We start from the raw sequence: 16,288 nt of genomic DNA on the forward strand, positions 1-16,288 counted from the left end.
CACAAGAGGAAGAGGGTGAGAGAGGGGGAAGGTTAGGGTCTCAGTGGGGGGAGACATTTCCCTGAAACACCAGTTGATGGGTTCTCCCACAAAGGGTGGAGTGACGCAGTCTGCACTGCTGCAGAACAGCCTGGTCTCTGTCTGGATTAGGCCCTGCAGCACACAAAGGAGAGCTCAAGTAAACGGTTCATGAATGTTGATTAATTGATGCCATTTTTTGCAGTGTGCCATGGAGATTTAGAGGGTAGGGTGCATGAGGGAGGTTGTGTGTAAGCAGGGGCGACTGTGATCCGAGGCTGGAAATGTGTTTTTGTGAGTGTATTTTTCAGATATGCAAATCTTAAATGGTCGCAATAGATCACAAACTGACACGAGTTTGATTCATAACTTGTGCAGAGATTCCTTAATCTTACCGGCTTCAATAAGAACAACGGTTCAGCCAGTAAAAAAGTTCTAAGAGCTCAATCAAGTTGGCACGCTGTGACTATCTTTGGTCTCTGTATGCTTTGACTCCCAATGGTGTTGTCAGATGTGCCCAGCTGGCACAGCGAGCAGCTCAGGTGGCAGAGGCAGCGCCGAGGTTCCCACGATGGGGTTTAGGGGTACAGGTGTCCTGGGAGAATGAGGGTGGCCCGGGGCAAGGAGGGGCGAAGCACTGGCCCATAGCCCACCTCAATGGAGGGATCCCAGGGGCCAACTCAATAGCCTGGGTTCCACTTGATGGAGAGAGAAAGGAGCGTTTCAGCCGCTGCCCAGCAGGAAAGATCTGGTTGTGGGAGACCTCTTTCAGGACTCACTGTTTGTCTGAAGGCTGTCACAGCAGATGAGTACTCAGCAAACAGCGTGAACAAGGATTTGAACCAGAAAACCAACAGAGCCTTGACAATATTGTGATTGGGCCTTGTCTCTTTAGAGGGGGCTGAAAGCCGAATTGAGAGCAGTAACAAGTGCACATTCAGTGCAGGACGGGGATGCCTTTGGGTTGTGTTTTATGGTTTTGAGGCTTGCATGTGGTGGATAAAGCAAAATCATGTTAATCTCCCTTTTCTCTCATCTAAAAGCAGAATGGCAGTGAACCTGTGGCACTTTAATGGCCTAACCAAAGTCTTACAAAGTCATTCTTCAGTCGAACACGAATGAGACCTCTGGAATCTCTTGACCCAAAACAGAAGCATTCTTTAAAAATGTAAATATAAGCGCTGAAACAATTACGCTGCGTTTATTTCCACCTTTTCTCAGATGCGCTTCTTGTCATCAATAGATCTGATTAATGAGCTGCTGTGAACACCTCAGATGCTATTCTGCAACTGTCACTGTTCCTGCTGCAACAGAGAGACTCCAAAGTACCTCATACATGGTTTCAGTTGCATCTGTTTTGTGCCTGTACCTTTTTCACCTAACATATAGGTGTAAAAAATATGCATGCAAGCAGGTATCTACACAAAGCATCCATAAATATCATCAAGACTCCAAACAGACGCAACTGAAACTTTGCTTTGTCACCTCGGGTTCAGAAGGAAAGCAGCAGGTCATTCCAGAAAAGAAAAAAGAGAGGAAGGGGGGACTGTACAACTTTTGTGTTTGTGTAGTAGTAAAATATTACTGCTACAAATATGTATCACCAATGCCTTATTTATTATGTGACTGTAAAATCTGCTTTGTTAATGTGGGCCATCATGGTGATGATATCTATTTATCAGCAACTGACAACAAACTGAAAGAAGGAGTGGGAATCAGTGAAATCAGATTACACATAAAACAAACCAATTATATGCTTGGGTTTTGTTTCCTGCCTGACTTTGTATACATTTATCGACCTATTTATCCATTTGATGGTGAGTGAGAGGGGCATACAAAGAGCAATGTTGTCTTTTGGAGGAGTTGGGTGAACTTTGAAGGTTTCTGAAGAGAGAGGCTTGTGATGGAATGGGCCGGGAAAGACTGTGACTTCTCCATTGAGAGTGGAGGGGCACGCTGGATTAGCTTGATTTGCCTGTGAATGGGCGCTTTCCATTATTCTTGTTAGGGAGCTGTCACATCGAATTGAGAAAGTGAAAACCTCCTTTTATCAACCTTTCCCAAGTGAAACTGAACAGGCAATCAATAACTGAATTCAGACCCAAGGGAAAGTCAAGCAGAATGATATGGGGTTGTTATAAAAGGAGTATTTGTCAAATTGCTAATGTGAAAAAGTGGATAACTGATGTAATTTTGGCTCCAGATGCCGTTTAGTGTAACGGAAAACCGAGAAGAAGGAAAAAAAAACAGAAACAAAGTCATAGTGTCATAAATAATATTAGTTTGTAGTGTTTAATAGTAGTAATATAATTGTTATTCTATTTGCATGACAACAATGCAACAATACTGCTTCTATTATTACAACTGACATGACTAATGATGAAAATTATCATATGTAATATTAAAATTTCAAAAGAAACTGAAAAAAATCTTACCAAAAAATGTAAAAACCTTTAAGAAACCTAAAAAGAAATGCAAAAATTCACAACACACTATTTTCCTATATTTAAACTAAAAGTCAAAGACTTATTTTTTAAATTTTTTAAGACATAATACCTCTATAACTTTAGTTGTAATCCTCAGCCAGATATTACCACAGAATGCATTTTTATTTGGCAATATGTTACAATTATGATAATTTTTCAGCGAGTTCAATACAACCTAACCACTGTTACTAGACTAAACAACCCGAGAGTGGCTCACATTTTATTGTACAAATGACACCATATTGTTTTGGAGTTTCATTATATTGACCTTATTGTGCCATTGTGCTTGTTCTGACACCATGATAATGCCTGAATACAGAGGGAATTATGCCCTGTATAAATAGATCCCATAGTCAAAGATCGCCTCAATTATCCCTCTACACATTGACAACATGAACAGAATAAAAACTAAAGCCTTAGTCCAAGCTGGTCTCAAGGCGCTCTTCAAACATTGTTTTGGCCATTGTTAAAAGGGCAGAGGAACATCATCAGCATCAATAGCAACAGAGAAAAAGAGAAAAGAAATGCATTCATCTGATACATTAACCTCTCTTATGTAATAAAAAAGCATTAATTGAGAGAAAGCATAAAGAAAATAAAAGACAGACACTTAAAGCTACTTGTTAACTGTATATTTTTGCAAAATAACTACCAATTATACTTAAATATGTGGTTCTTATGTATTTAAATCTATCAAGGATATTTAATATTTTTAAAGTGTTTACTCAGATTTTTCTATCGTATTAAATTGCACATATCATTATGGCAAAGGGCTTCCTGCACACCCAAAACCATTAATCAACAAATTTTCTTATATTGCTGCTCCCAGTTTTTACGCTGGATGAAGAAAATGAATCGGATCATTTGGCCTCATCAATCAAATTGGTAATTGATGTCTTAATCGTTATACAGTTAATTGAGCACCTTGATTGTTGCCTGTCATTGTTCCAAGTACTCAGATACATCGCCCAGCAACCAGCCTGCACCAGTTGTTGGGAACATTAGAACAAAAGGAATGAATTTAATTGCAGTAAAAAAAAATGGTATTGTACATTATATGTAATATGTAATAGTACATTTACAAATATTTAGAAAACTTTTTTACAGGTCTTATAAATCGCTGCTGTTTTGTCAAAGCAACTCAGAAATAATAGTACAATGATTTTGTTGAGTGCTCTATTCTTGCCAGAAAGGGTATGTGAGGTTTTCATCAGCGTAATTGTCATCCATCCATCTTCTGCGCACAGTGAGTTGATAACAGCCTATGAAAAATGAGTCATGGCTGTAATGAGTGTCTCACCTCTTAGTGGTAACCTGGTTCACATCCCTCCATGGAACACCAATTCCCATTTATTCCACTTCACTGTCTTTACTCCACCTCATATACCATCCTACCTTCAATTTCTCACCTAAAAAAATCCCTCTTTCTAAATGCAACCAATCCTGACATTAGTTAAACATTAAAGGGCCCTGGGCCAGGTGAGTGCAGATGTAGAGGCCAGAGGTTTTCAAATATTCTGATCTCTTCTAGCAGGAGGGATAGGTGTAGGATAGCAGTTCAAGCTCAGGGGAACCGTGGGGGGAAGAGTCCTTAATTGAATTACAGAATACTTTAATTACCACTGTTTCCCACATTCCAGCTCTTAACGCTTCACACACAATATGAGCCACCAAGGGGGAAAAAAAACCACCCAGTTCCAGCCCCGGAGTGCAGCTGCGAGGCAATTATCATCAAGCACCCCTGCATCTGTGTACAAACAATCTCACAGCTGCTGCCATTGATACTGTACAAGCAGAAATGAGCAGAGAAAGCCCAGGTTGACCCCAGGGCTCCAGTATCGCCTCCAAGACCACGACCTATTCATTTGGGATGTATTTGTGACACCTACAAACACTCAACCTGTTTACAATTTCAAATGAGCTGTCGCTTACTGTTTACCGCAGTATGTGCGCTTTGTAGATATAGAACATTGTATAAATGTTTGCATTATGCAGAATGATAGCAAAAGAAATCTTTAGGTGCCAACTGGATCACAGGCATGAGGTGTAAATTTAGACCTGCACTGTTCCTACATATTGTCCTAACACAGCTGCAATCTGGAACCTCTTTGATAAATACGTTACCAGAAAAGGACATGTAACCTACAGTACATACAAGTCTTCTTGTCTCTTTTTCATTAAATACAGTTTCCCCATTTTTTGATTTGAGTTGGAAACATAAGCTTATTCCACAACTTATGATAATCATTTTTAGTTTCAATGAGTTTTTTCCAATCTTTTGAAAATATTCAATAGACGCCATGTTTTTTAGGGCTGCAGCTTTCTATCGAATAGAAATAGTCTAGATGCTTTGTGCATCATTGCTTACACATTTCCCAAAAGTCAGCATGACATTTTTTGTTATCTTTGGAGCATCTCAAAATGAGACTTTGAATTTAAATTTAAATTATTTGAATTTTAGCAATGTCTGGCTGCACAGAATAAGTTTGGAAAGACTACTAATGTATTTATAAAGTAATCAGCGCATCCACATGCTTTGGGATAATTTTGTTTTTCTCCAGCTCTGCATATCCATTAAAATACATTTAATCATTACTAAGATTCTTTGTTTGCCACCAGGGTGGGCATATGTGTGTCTAAGCTAGATGAATGTGTGCAACCAAGAATGTGAGTGGGCTAGTGAGAGTGGGAGAGTGAGTGGGGCCTATTTGTGAGAGCAGCGTGGCTGAGAGGGCCACTGTGGGATAGAGGGGAGACGAAGGATGACTTTATGACACTGAGGGGACAGGATCAGGGGTAGAAACAGAGAGGGCCTGGTGGAGGTGGAGGTGGTATGGGGAGAGGGGCTGCCCAAGCTGTCAGCTCTGAGGGGCTGCTGGAAGGCTCAGCGGGAGCCCAGCTTGGCCCCCAGGATGCCTTGTCACCAAGGCGAGGCCCTGGAATGCACCGGCACACAATGAGCTCCTGGGGCTTAGAGGGCACTCCGATTTGATAACCACATTAAAGTCCTAGCAACATCTGTTGGGGTGCAGGAGAAAGGCCTACTGGCAAGCTTTAACCCCCAAAACTGGGATCATTAACCCTCAGCCCTGTGAGAGAAGGGGGACAACAGCCCTCTATTTGTCAGCCGCCCTGCACAGGGCTGCGGGGGCTAATATTTTACCAAAAACAGCGTGAGAAGAGAAGCGGCCCTGGGCACCATGGAGAGCACGTCTTCACCCTTTACACACACATTAACAGGGAGGTACAGTCTGTTTTGCTTTATGCAACTGACAAAATAACATTTGCACAACCTCCAAAGCTGAGGCCGTCTGAGCATGACGTCCATCAAATAGCTACGCTTATCTCCATGGCTCCATAGATTGCATTAATGAATTAAATTTTAAAATGAATCTCTACTTAGTGAGAGCAAAACACCTTTGCAAATATAGAATAAAAAGGACTTTCAACGCTGATAAAGGTTTGTGGGTTATTTTCCTCTCTGATTTGTTAGTGTGTGGTCGGAGGAGAGGGGATAAAGTTGATAGAGGATGGAGAAATAACAGGTGTCCTGTCACAAAAACACGTCTCAGGCTCCAGGATGCTCCGGTGCTTCGTGGGTCAGCTCCAAGCCTCATCCACCTCCACAGGTTTCAAAGCAACGGCCACCTCTCTGTAATGAATAATTAAGGAAACAAAAGGCCCCGAGGGGGGGTGAGAGGGTAGAGGAGGAAGGGGGGGTGGAGGAGGGTGAGAGAAGCTGTGGAGGGCCTAATGCAACTAGACCAGATGCAGAGAGGAGTGCTGAGGTTTTTGGCCCTGCGCTTCATAGAAAACATCATCCTAAATGTATTCCCTGGAGATGAGAGCCTGCAGGAGGTGCCCCCGATGCACAGGGTCCTCAAGTGCCTCCACACAAGTAATCCCATTCACTGCAGCTCATTACATGGGCAATTAAGTGCTGGGGTGGAGGCGTGGGGTTGGGGGGGTTTGTGTGGGGGTGATGGCGAAGAAGTGTGTATGTGTGTGTGCGTGTGTCTGTGCGTGTGCGTGTGTGTGAGCAAGTGACTGGGTTTTAAGGATTGAAACCCCTACCAATCCGATTCCCCCTCCTCACCCATCTTCACCCTCGCGAGCAAACCCCCTCCCTGCTCCTTCACCTGGGCTGAATCTCTGCGGACACCTGCCTCTCCTAATGAAGATCCATGGCTTCATTTCCATTTCTGGAGTCATATCAGAGACTGCCAAGCACAAAACAGGCCTGTTTCCTCAGAGGCCTGAAGAGCCGGATAGAATGACACAGCTAAGTGCTCTGGCAGAGCAGGGCAGCTGCAGAGCCTGAAAATGGGATTTGGTTGGGGGTTCTGAAGTGGGGGGCTCGGATGGAGAGGACCTGATGTTTGGATTGGCCACAATGGCAGCCGTGTGCTACCTCAGCAGCTCCTTGGTACTAATGAGGCTTTCTGCAGATATGGAAGAGGAGAGGAGAGGGCGTGAGGAGGTGGAGAGGAGGAGGACGGAGAAGGAGTGTAGCACTACACACCTACCTCACACACCACTCTCACCTCCTCTGCTGATAACAACTATGCCAACTCTTGAAGACACACAACGAGGATATTCTATAACACAGAGGAACACACACATACATGAAGACAGGTGTCAAGATTCACATCACCACCAAAGCACCTGCTTTGCTCTATAGCTGTTTAAGCTCTTGTAGAAGACACGACTATGAATGTTTTCAGCACATAATAATGAAGACATACTGAAGATAAGTGTATATGTATGCTTTTACAGACACCTTCGGAAACATACACATATTTTAAAATCCTTCACGAGGAGATCACAGTCTACAACAACTTGACTGGCATGTTCAAGTCTCAAAAAGAGACATTTAAACTTTGAATTTTCTTCAAAAATATATGATTACAAACCAGCCCTGAGCTGTTTCCGCCCCACTCCGTTGGCCCACTCGTACAGCGAGCATGTGTGTCTTTCAATACAGTGGTTGAGGTTGTGCTTGTTAACATGTTCTAGCTCACTGACTCCTCTCAGCACCCGGGGGCAGGGACTCAGAGCTGAACCCGGTGAGGAAGAGGAAGAAAGGAAAACAAACAAGGTGACACCTTAGCAGCATCACAGCTGCCAGCTCCAGTGACACACCTTCAAGGAGTTTTGCCAAAGTTATACTCAGTCTCTTAACAAATCTGGAAACAGTATGATCGGTAAAGATGAAGGCAGTTTCAACAAAAGTTTAAAATATAATCAGTTTGTGATGAGATCAAATGGAGCCATCAGTTGCAATCAGTTGTAAGAGGAAGTCCAAATACATATGGCTTGAGATTTTATATGAACAGTATGTGTTCTGTAGCAACCGTGTAAAAAAGCAGGTCAGTGCATGAAGCATAAAGGTGGCCTGTTTGTGTGTCTGTAGGGGCGGAGCCTGAAGTGGAGTTATAGAAGGGGGGTTAGGTAAGGATTGTGTATGGTGTCATTTTGCGGGCCCCTCTGCACTCACCTGGAACAGAGCACTTCCCCTCCCTAAGTCTTATCAGTTCCCAAAGGAAATACCTGCTGCAGGTAAACACGACCCTTCGACCCCTCGGCCATCCACTCTGTCCTGCTCTGAGCAGCCGCCATCCCCGACCTGGAGTCTGTCTCAGACCAGATCCAAGGATTAGCTCTTCCTCACCTCCTAACACCCATCTCCAAGCCTCATATCTACCTGCAGTCTGTGTTCAGACCAGGTCTTCCTGCAGCCCCTCGGCCCCCTGCCCCAAACCACCTCAGATGTTGTTCTTCATGCACCAGTGAGGAATCCTTTATCCCTTCAACCCCCGCCCTTCCTCTGTCCCCTCATCCCTCTGTCTCAAATTTAATCTTATCTACATATCACCAGGTGTAACTAAATATCCCTCTTATCAACCGAGGTGTCTTCGGTTCTGTTTTGCACTGTCAGAGGAGTGATTTATCCAGGGGGAGACTGAATTAGTCATATGTCATACGTCAAACGAATCGCAGTATTTGCGATCGGAAGTTAGCTTCATTAGAGTATGAGAAATATGATAAATTTTCAAAGTGATCGCATTAAAGAATGATTGTAATTAAAATGAAGTCTACTTTTAATGGCTTTGGAGTGTAATTAATTCTTCTACAGTATCTATAACAGATTTCCTAATAAATGTGTGGGTGGTGATTTATTTTTAATTACGTCCTTAGGAATTTCGAAATAAGTTTTTCTATGAAATATGACATCATATCCAGTTATAATAGTGGAGCCAGTGTCACACCCTGCTCACTTTGTAGATGACATTCATTTATTTTTTTTATATATATATATATATATATATATATATATATATATATATATATATATATATATATATATATATATATATATATATATATATATATAGTAAGTAAACATAACTGCAGATAATGTAAACAAAAAAAGAACTGTGAACAAGGTATTTGAAAACAACTTTACTTTTCTTGTGCAGAATGTATCTCCCAGTCTAGTTGTAGGAAGATGAGGAGGAAGGTAGAGGTTCTGTCTCCCCAGGGACAGCTGGCCCTGTCAGGAGGCAGAATTCCCCCAGTCTCCCTGTGTCCCTCCAGGACAGAAAGCGCTGCTGCCCCCAGCTCATCACAGTTGCCCCTCTCCGTCCAACCCAACCCACCTCACAGGGTCGGGGTTACTCTCTCACCCCTGGGCCACCTACCATCCCTCGGTCTCCCAGTCCTCCGGCCCCTCCTCCAGTGTCACCTGAGCCATGCAGGTAAATGCTTGACTTTATTTGATGGATGCGGTTTCCCACGGCGACAGTGATGTATGCAGCCCAGAAGCCCCTCCCCCGCGCACCTTACTTCTGGTGGACTCTAGAGCTGGAGTGGTGATTTTGTGCCGATAACCTCCTCAGTGGACCCCTTGTTGGGCGAAGTCAAGGAAACTGGAGAGGACAAGACATCCTGTGTGACACACCTGAGTGTACGCTTCATCAGGCTGAAACAAAGACGGCTCCATTCTGAAATCCAGCCATGAAGACATCAAATAACAAACTTTGGGCGATCGTGAATGTGATGACAGTGTGTGTTTGCATGTACACGACCATGCCACCATTTCATGAAAGTTTGTCATTTTATTTCAAAATATATGAACTTCACAGCATGCAAATAATTCCTGTACACATTACTGGGATGTTACAGCCACAAATCACACTTTAATTAACAAAAAATTAAGCCTTTGTTCTTTTATCAGTGGCAACACCTCCCTCTATCTCCTCCTCTCTCCTCCTCATTATTAGCAGATAGCCCTGCATTAGAGATAAGCAGTGACAATGGTCGGGGTGAAGGCCTGGATCACAGTTGCTTTTTATCTCCCACCTCATCTGCAGCCTGTGGTGTCTCTGTCAGAGGATGTTGTTAAACCAAGTCAAACACTCAAACATCCTGTGGCATCACCCTGCCTATATAGCCCACAGCCCCACAACTGCAACACACGCACACACACACACACACACACACTCCTCTTTTATGGCAGTTCACACTTGGATGGGGTCCCTGTGGACTGTTCACAGGCCCACGGATGCTGTTTTCTGAGGTACAGGGGATCCTGAATTTATTTTTTGGAAACATTAATACTCTTATTTTTCCTGAGGACATATAAACACAAAACACTTTTGCAGTGATGATTATTAAAGCTTCCGACGGGGAAAAGGTGTTACTTTAAGCCTAAATTAAATGCAGTGACGAATAAACTGGCAAAACTAAAATGATGACTCTCATTGTAGTGGGATAAAATTTATCAACTTCAGTCAGAGTAAAATTCTGAGTATGGCTCTTTTTGGCCAACTTTCATCAGCACTCGCCCTCAAAATGCTTACACGATTAGACTCACACACACATACTCTCTCACACACACACACACACACACATATCTCCTGTGTGAAGGGAGGAAGCCCCGGTGCAGGCAGGTTAATATCAGGAGCACTTGACAACAATAGTGTGTTATGAGGTGCTGCAGCGGTAATAAGGTCTTTGTTGGGACTTTAGAGCACAGCCACATCACATCATTACTCATCCTGGGAGACCAGTTGCCAGTCGGCATGGCAACCGGGACTTGGCTGAAGCCAGAAGCAAGACCAGAATCTCAATGCCCAGAGAGGGAACACACACACAAAGAATGTTCTAGTGGAAGGAAAAAGTTTACAAGTGGCCACAGTGACCCCAGAGCAGTGGTTCGGAGATGGGATAGAGTTGATCTGAAACCCAACAAATTAAACCGTATATATTTTGTGCAGGAAAAATTCTGTCTTAATGCTCACTGAGCTGCAAATGAAATTTCACAGCTCGGTTAAATTTTCATCTTATCTTCAAGCAAATTGGCATTATCACCTCTCCCAACGTTGTATCCTCGAAGTAAACTTTCGATCAGTTCAGAAAAACGGGACTGAATGGATCATCCGAGCAAACAGGAAATTGATTCAGTTCCCCCATGTTGAGTGTGTGAATGGACAGATTAGGAGTGGGCAGTGCAGTCAGTGGAGGTATGCAGCGGTGTGAGAGTTTTATCCTGCAGGTTGTTGGGAGTGTTGGGTCAGTGTGGAGCGGTCAGCAGCTGCTGCCTGGCCTAGGTCCCACAGTTCCCAGGCTGGGGGGATTGACAGGCCAGTAATAAAATCAGGCGCCCTGGTTGGGCTGTGTGCGGCCCATTGTTCCCCCAGCAAGGCCCGCGGCTGCTGTTTACTTTCTCCCATATGCATTATTCAACGGCACAGGAGCTCCCGGAGAAAGGGGCCCCATTCAGGGATCCTCTTGCCCTTGTTTTGTTTTGCTAATTTTCAATTAAAATAAACCATCTCTTGCCAGTGCCATGGCTGAGTGGGGAAAGAGAGAGGGACACTGTCCCTGCCATTTGGGCCGTCTGAGGAGATTAGACAGAATGCGTAAATGAGAATAAAGTGGGATGTATCATTTATACTGTCAGTGATATGTTTTTCTATAGTAGGATTTAAATGGAGACAATGAAAGGGGTTGCTGTTTCAGTTGAGACCATACGCCAGCTTCATACTTATGCTGTTGTTGTTGAGCATGTCCCCCAGTGTGACCTCATTTTTTAGAAAGAGGATTAGATATGTAAACAAAAATCAAATATCTTCAGATTTATTTCCAATTAGTCAACAAGTGCACTTTTGTTCTGCTGAGACACATTATGAATTTCACCCTTGAGGTTGCAACAGGAGGATTCCCATATGGTAGGAGAAAGTGTGAACTAATCACAAAGACAAAGACTTTTCAATAATGACTCCCAGAGGTCATTAAATGTAGCCAGCCAGGGCTAATCAATAAGTCCAGTGATAGCTCTCTTTTTAGTCGGCTTTTTCACACAGGAGGGGGCTGAGCCAACCTTGCGGAGAGCAGGGACAGATGCTGTGACAGTGGGGAACTAGCAGAGTTAAAGATTCACCACACATCTGTCACCTCAACCGGGGCGGCAGCTCATAGTCTTCCCCCGCTGACTGTCGGCCTGCCTGCCTGATGCCATGCCTACCTGTGGCTGGGGTTTGGGCTGTTGCTAAGGTTTACCATATGCCTCTTTTTTGGGGTCTCTGTCTGCCTGATTCCCTGCATGGCCCTCTTAAATCTTACCCGGATCTTTTCCCATGTATTTTCACCGTCTCATTATGTAAATCCCCACTAATGCTTTGCACACACAAACACCTGATGTGTCACATCCTGCTCTAAAATTATCCCATGAAAAAATTCTGGAAAGCAATCCTAACTGGCCGGCACCCAAAGCCTTCACTCTCACTACCTGTCAAACGTTGATAATTACAGAGTTTAGCAGCAACCTGTTCTGGCCTGTTCGGTTCTTACAGAAGCTGACATTCATTGAACAAAATCATTTACCACAGCATATACAGTACATGCACTTTGATCATCTACACCATCAACTGACGATTCGCTTTTTTCCGTAAAGAGAAATAATCTCTCTTCGGCGGACCCGATGCGAGCCCGTTAGTGCCTGGTGAGTGGGGATGTGAATGTGGAGAGGCTCTTGGCTTGGCTGGACACAGTATGTTCTCCCGCTGGGTGCAGGTGAGCTCTCAATACAGCCCTCAGCACCTGCCCTCTTTGTTCCCTTGTTGATGGCTTTATGGCGTGAAGGAGATCCGTCTGTCTGGCTCTCGTAAAGCCAGCAGCGCGAGGCCTAGTAAAAGCCACACTGCTGCCAGGGCATTGTGTGGGGCCCCCATGGCTCCCAGAGTGACCCCACCAGCCACTAAGAGAGCTCGTTTTAGCGCCCACCAAGGCTGGCGTACACGCTTATAAGCTCCCTCCAATCGGGCGTCTACATTAACACAAATACATTAAAATTGCACATGCACACCTCCCAGTGTCCCATTTGAAAACAAACACTGTTCGATGAATTCTCTTTCAATTTTTTATTTCTAACCTCTGTACTGAAAGTATCCAGTGGTTGCTACTGTAAGACAAAGATTAGGTTTTACACTAAAAGTCAATAAAAAGCAATCGCTGTGAAGATTATCTGGTTTAAAGCACATTAACGCCGATACTGAACTTATTTACACAAATTCAGTGCTGCTTCACACCAGAAAATTTCATGTTCAATGTTGCATTTCTTACTCCAGTACACATTTTTATATGGAATTGCCAGTTACTTTGCAGATTAAGATTTTGTCATCCTAAAAAAGATGCATTGTTATACATCAAACTGTATATAAAGCAGTTAGAATAAGCTTCAACTTTATCAGATAAAACATTCAAAATTTTCTTATCTGTTCAGGGAGTACTATATATACATATATGTAGCATAAAACACTGTACATTTACAGTATTTTTTTTTACCTGTGATACTTAAGAAGGTTTTGGAGATTAGTGTTTTACTTTACTGAAATCTCAAATTCTAGCATGGAAATGGAAATGGAAATTTTCACCATGAGGTTTATCAGCGTCTACTTAAATAAGAAAAACATGAGGTGATCTGGAACATCAGAGTACAAAAAGACTTTTTTCATCATCTTTTTTTTTTTTTTTTCAATTTCCTTTGTGTGTAATTGTAATATAACCACTTTATGTTCACAGTACAATCATCAAGACCCCGTAGGTCTGAGGTTTGCAGTAATAATACTCTTTTCTTCTGTTGCATTATCTAAATATTATCAATAAAATTACTATTACTATATTACTAGTTGATTGATAGAATAAGTGTAAAGACAAAGAATACCTTACCTTGTGTAATAACACTTATCCAATGATATTTTAGCGAATACCTCTAAAGTGTTAGGCACAAGTCTGAGTTGAAGTTTTCACATTGGTTTGACTGACAAACACAGAGTCCTAAGCCTGATAAAGTAGCTCAATGGCTGTTGGAGGTCAATGATAGCGCAGAAATAAGCCCTACATTAATGTTTAATTTATATGATTTTCCTGGATATGAAATCTTACTGATAAGCTCAAGCAAATTAAGTGGCTGAAAGGAGGGTCATAAGCAGCTTGGTATTTGAGATCGGGTCTTTGAGTGGGAGCATCTTAGAAACCAATTACCAGACAAGAAATAGATCATTATTTTTTCTTAGAGGATTGGGCTGTGGGATGTGTGTGTAGGGGGGGCAAAGGTGGTTGCTAAAAGGAAGGGAGGGTTTTTCTAGATTGAGGAGAGAGGGCACAATAAAGACATAATCATCTACCCTCAACTTTTCCTATCCAACTTTCAGATTTTAATTTGCCGTCTGTGAAGTGGTACCTAATTTACTTTCGCCTCATCCCTTCAATGCACCATTGTTGCTGCTGCTGAGATTCGGAGCTTCCTCTCTTAGCTCACCTCGGCGTGAAATTGGTTTAATGAAGCTGAAAGGTATGGGGCTCTCACAACACTGTGGATTCCAGTGACACTGCTTGATCCACCCACCCCTCCTCTTGGCTCACCCCTCCACCTCCACCCACCTCCACAACCCAGCTCCCTGCACACTCACATTATGGTACAATTTATAACGCACCCACAAAAGATCCCTATCACACACATTACATCAGGGCATATTACTGTCTCTTTGAGAGCACCAACCCTCCAGCAAACGGTGGAGAGGAAGAAGAAGAAAAAAAGTGACTGGCCGATCAGTCTGGGTAGATGGCATGCATGAGCCACTTTAAATTATCAGTCAGTACCGGCATTAAAATGGATCAGATACTGTGCTAGTGAGAGAGTAGGGATGGTTTTAAAGTGAAAGAGAAAGAAGTGAAGAAGGAACAAACTATGAAGTGGTGAAAAAATAATCAGAGAGTAACCTTGCCTTATTTCCCACCTCTTCCAATCTGACCCTGTGAAAGGTGTTCTCGTGTTACCTGTCCTCCTGGGTGTGGTTTCTAGTGGGAATGGGAAGGAAGTCCTGTGGGATTATTGTGTGTGTGTGTGTCACATTAATATGATCCCCTGAAGTCATATCGCTTACTTCTTCTCGTCCCCTTTTAGGACAATCAAATGGAAATGTATCCGTAACTGAATATTCCAGCCTGTGCCGCTCCGTTTCTGGTTAGAGGCCCAGTTTGGAGCTGGTCGTTTTTTGTACAAAAAAATGAAGAAAGAGGAAAAGAAATTAGGCCGCGTCAGTGTATGGCAACACCAGGATATGTGAGGATTCCCATTGTGCTGCACTCCCATGCCAGAGGTGAGGAGGGAGGATGATGAGCAGCTGTTTTGTTTAAAGACGGGTTCGTAATTTTTTAAGCAAAACAACAGCTAGGTGTCTATATAGACACTGAAACAGTTATAGGTTGCTGTAATCATTCCTCCCGATTGTACTGAGGATGAAAAAATCCTTTCCTAATGTGCTTCCACTGTGATTTAGGACAAAAACTACAGTCTGCATTCCAGAGAGACGTGTATTGAAAAGTTTATCTAAAGCTGTTATGAGGCCTGGGCTGTCTGAGTTAAATAGTTTTCTTTCAAAGTTCCAGTTTGTTTTGTGAAATATTTAATATTTAAGTAGATAAAAACTGGATTCAAAGAAGGAATTTAATTTTAAAGAGACTGGAACTCAGAAACATACTCACTTAATTTGACTGACGCCAGACAGAATATATTTTTGCATTGAACTGTGACCCACATTTTGTCCCTATTGAAGGCACATTAGTAGGGGATTTTTTTAAAAAGGCCACTTTTAACAGGATGATGATTGAAAATCTGTTCCACCGTTCATATTGGTGCCAGACTATTTTTTTTCAGGTAGCCGTGACAATATAAGAACCTATTCTTTAATATGAAGAGAAAGACCAAAAGGAAGAAAGAAAGAAAGAAGATGAGCCACTTCAAAAACTTTAAAACAAAGCCAGTAGCCTAAGAAAAGCAGGACGGTGACAGGGCTGACTTACAAAGGTTTCTTTACACTGTAATGACATGGGCATTACGCTGAACTTTGGCTGCCGTAAGTCAAAAAGAATGAACACTTTCGCTGCTGTGAAGCTCTGGCCAGCAGCACGCACTGCTGTTTGTCTTTCAAATGCCATTGTGGGTGAGGCCACTAGTGTACGCACAAAGTGCCTGTTACAACTTTCCATTCACTGTGGGATTGTGAAACTCACAAAGGAATGTCAAATTATTGTCCTGTGATTTTGTGCATTTTCAAATGGCCCACCATCATCTTGTCAGAGTTGGCAAATGATTCTTTAAACACTTCCTTGTTTCCTGAGATTTCACATACTGAGGCCAGTTTAGTGGGAGTGTAAGAGCGGTTATGCATATACACAGTATGTAACTCACACACACACACACATGTTTACATAGAGAG

General features: G+C 42.8%; 1 long non-coding RNA gene across 1 annotated transcript in view; it reads right to left on the reverse strand.

The window, feature by feature from the left end:
• Nucleotides 1–8,918: 8,918 nt before the first annotated feature.
• LOC118471403 (uncharacterized) overlaps nt 8,919–16,288 on the reverse strand; it is a 42,375-nt gene continuing 35,005 nt past the window's right edge. Inside the window, exon 5 of the long non-coding RNA XR_004848702.2 lies at nt 8,919–9,433. This is a non-coding gene — a long non-coding RNA (uncharacterized LOC118471403). The remainder of the gene's footprint in view (nt 9,434–16,288) is intronic.

Source organism: Amphiprion ocellaris, chromosome 13, assembly GCF_022539595.1.
Source record: "Amphiprion ocellaris isolate individual 3 ecotype Okinawa chromosome 13, ASM2253959v1, whole genome shotgun sequence".
Lineage (NCBI taxonomy): Eukaryota > Metazoa > Chordata > Actinopteri > Pomacentridae > Amphiprion > Amphiprion ocellaris.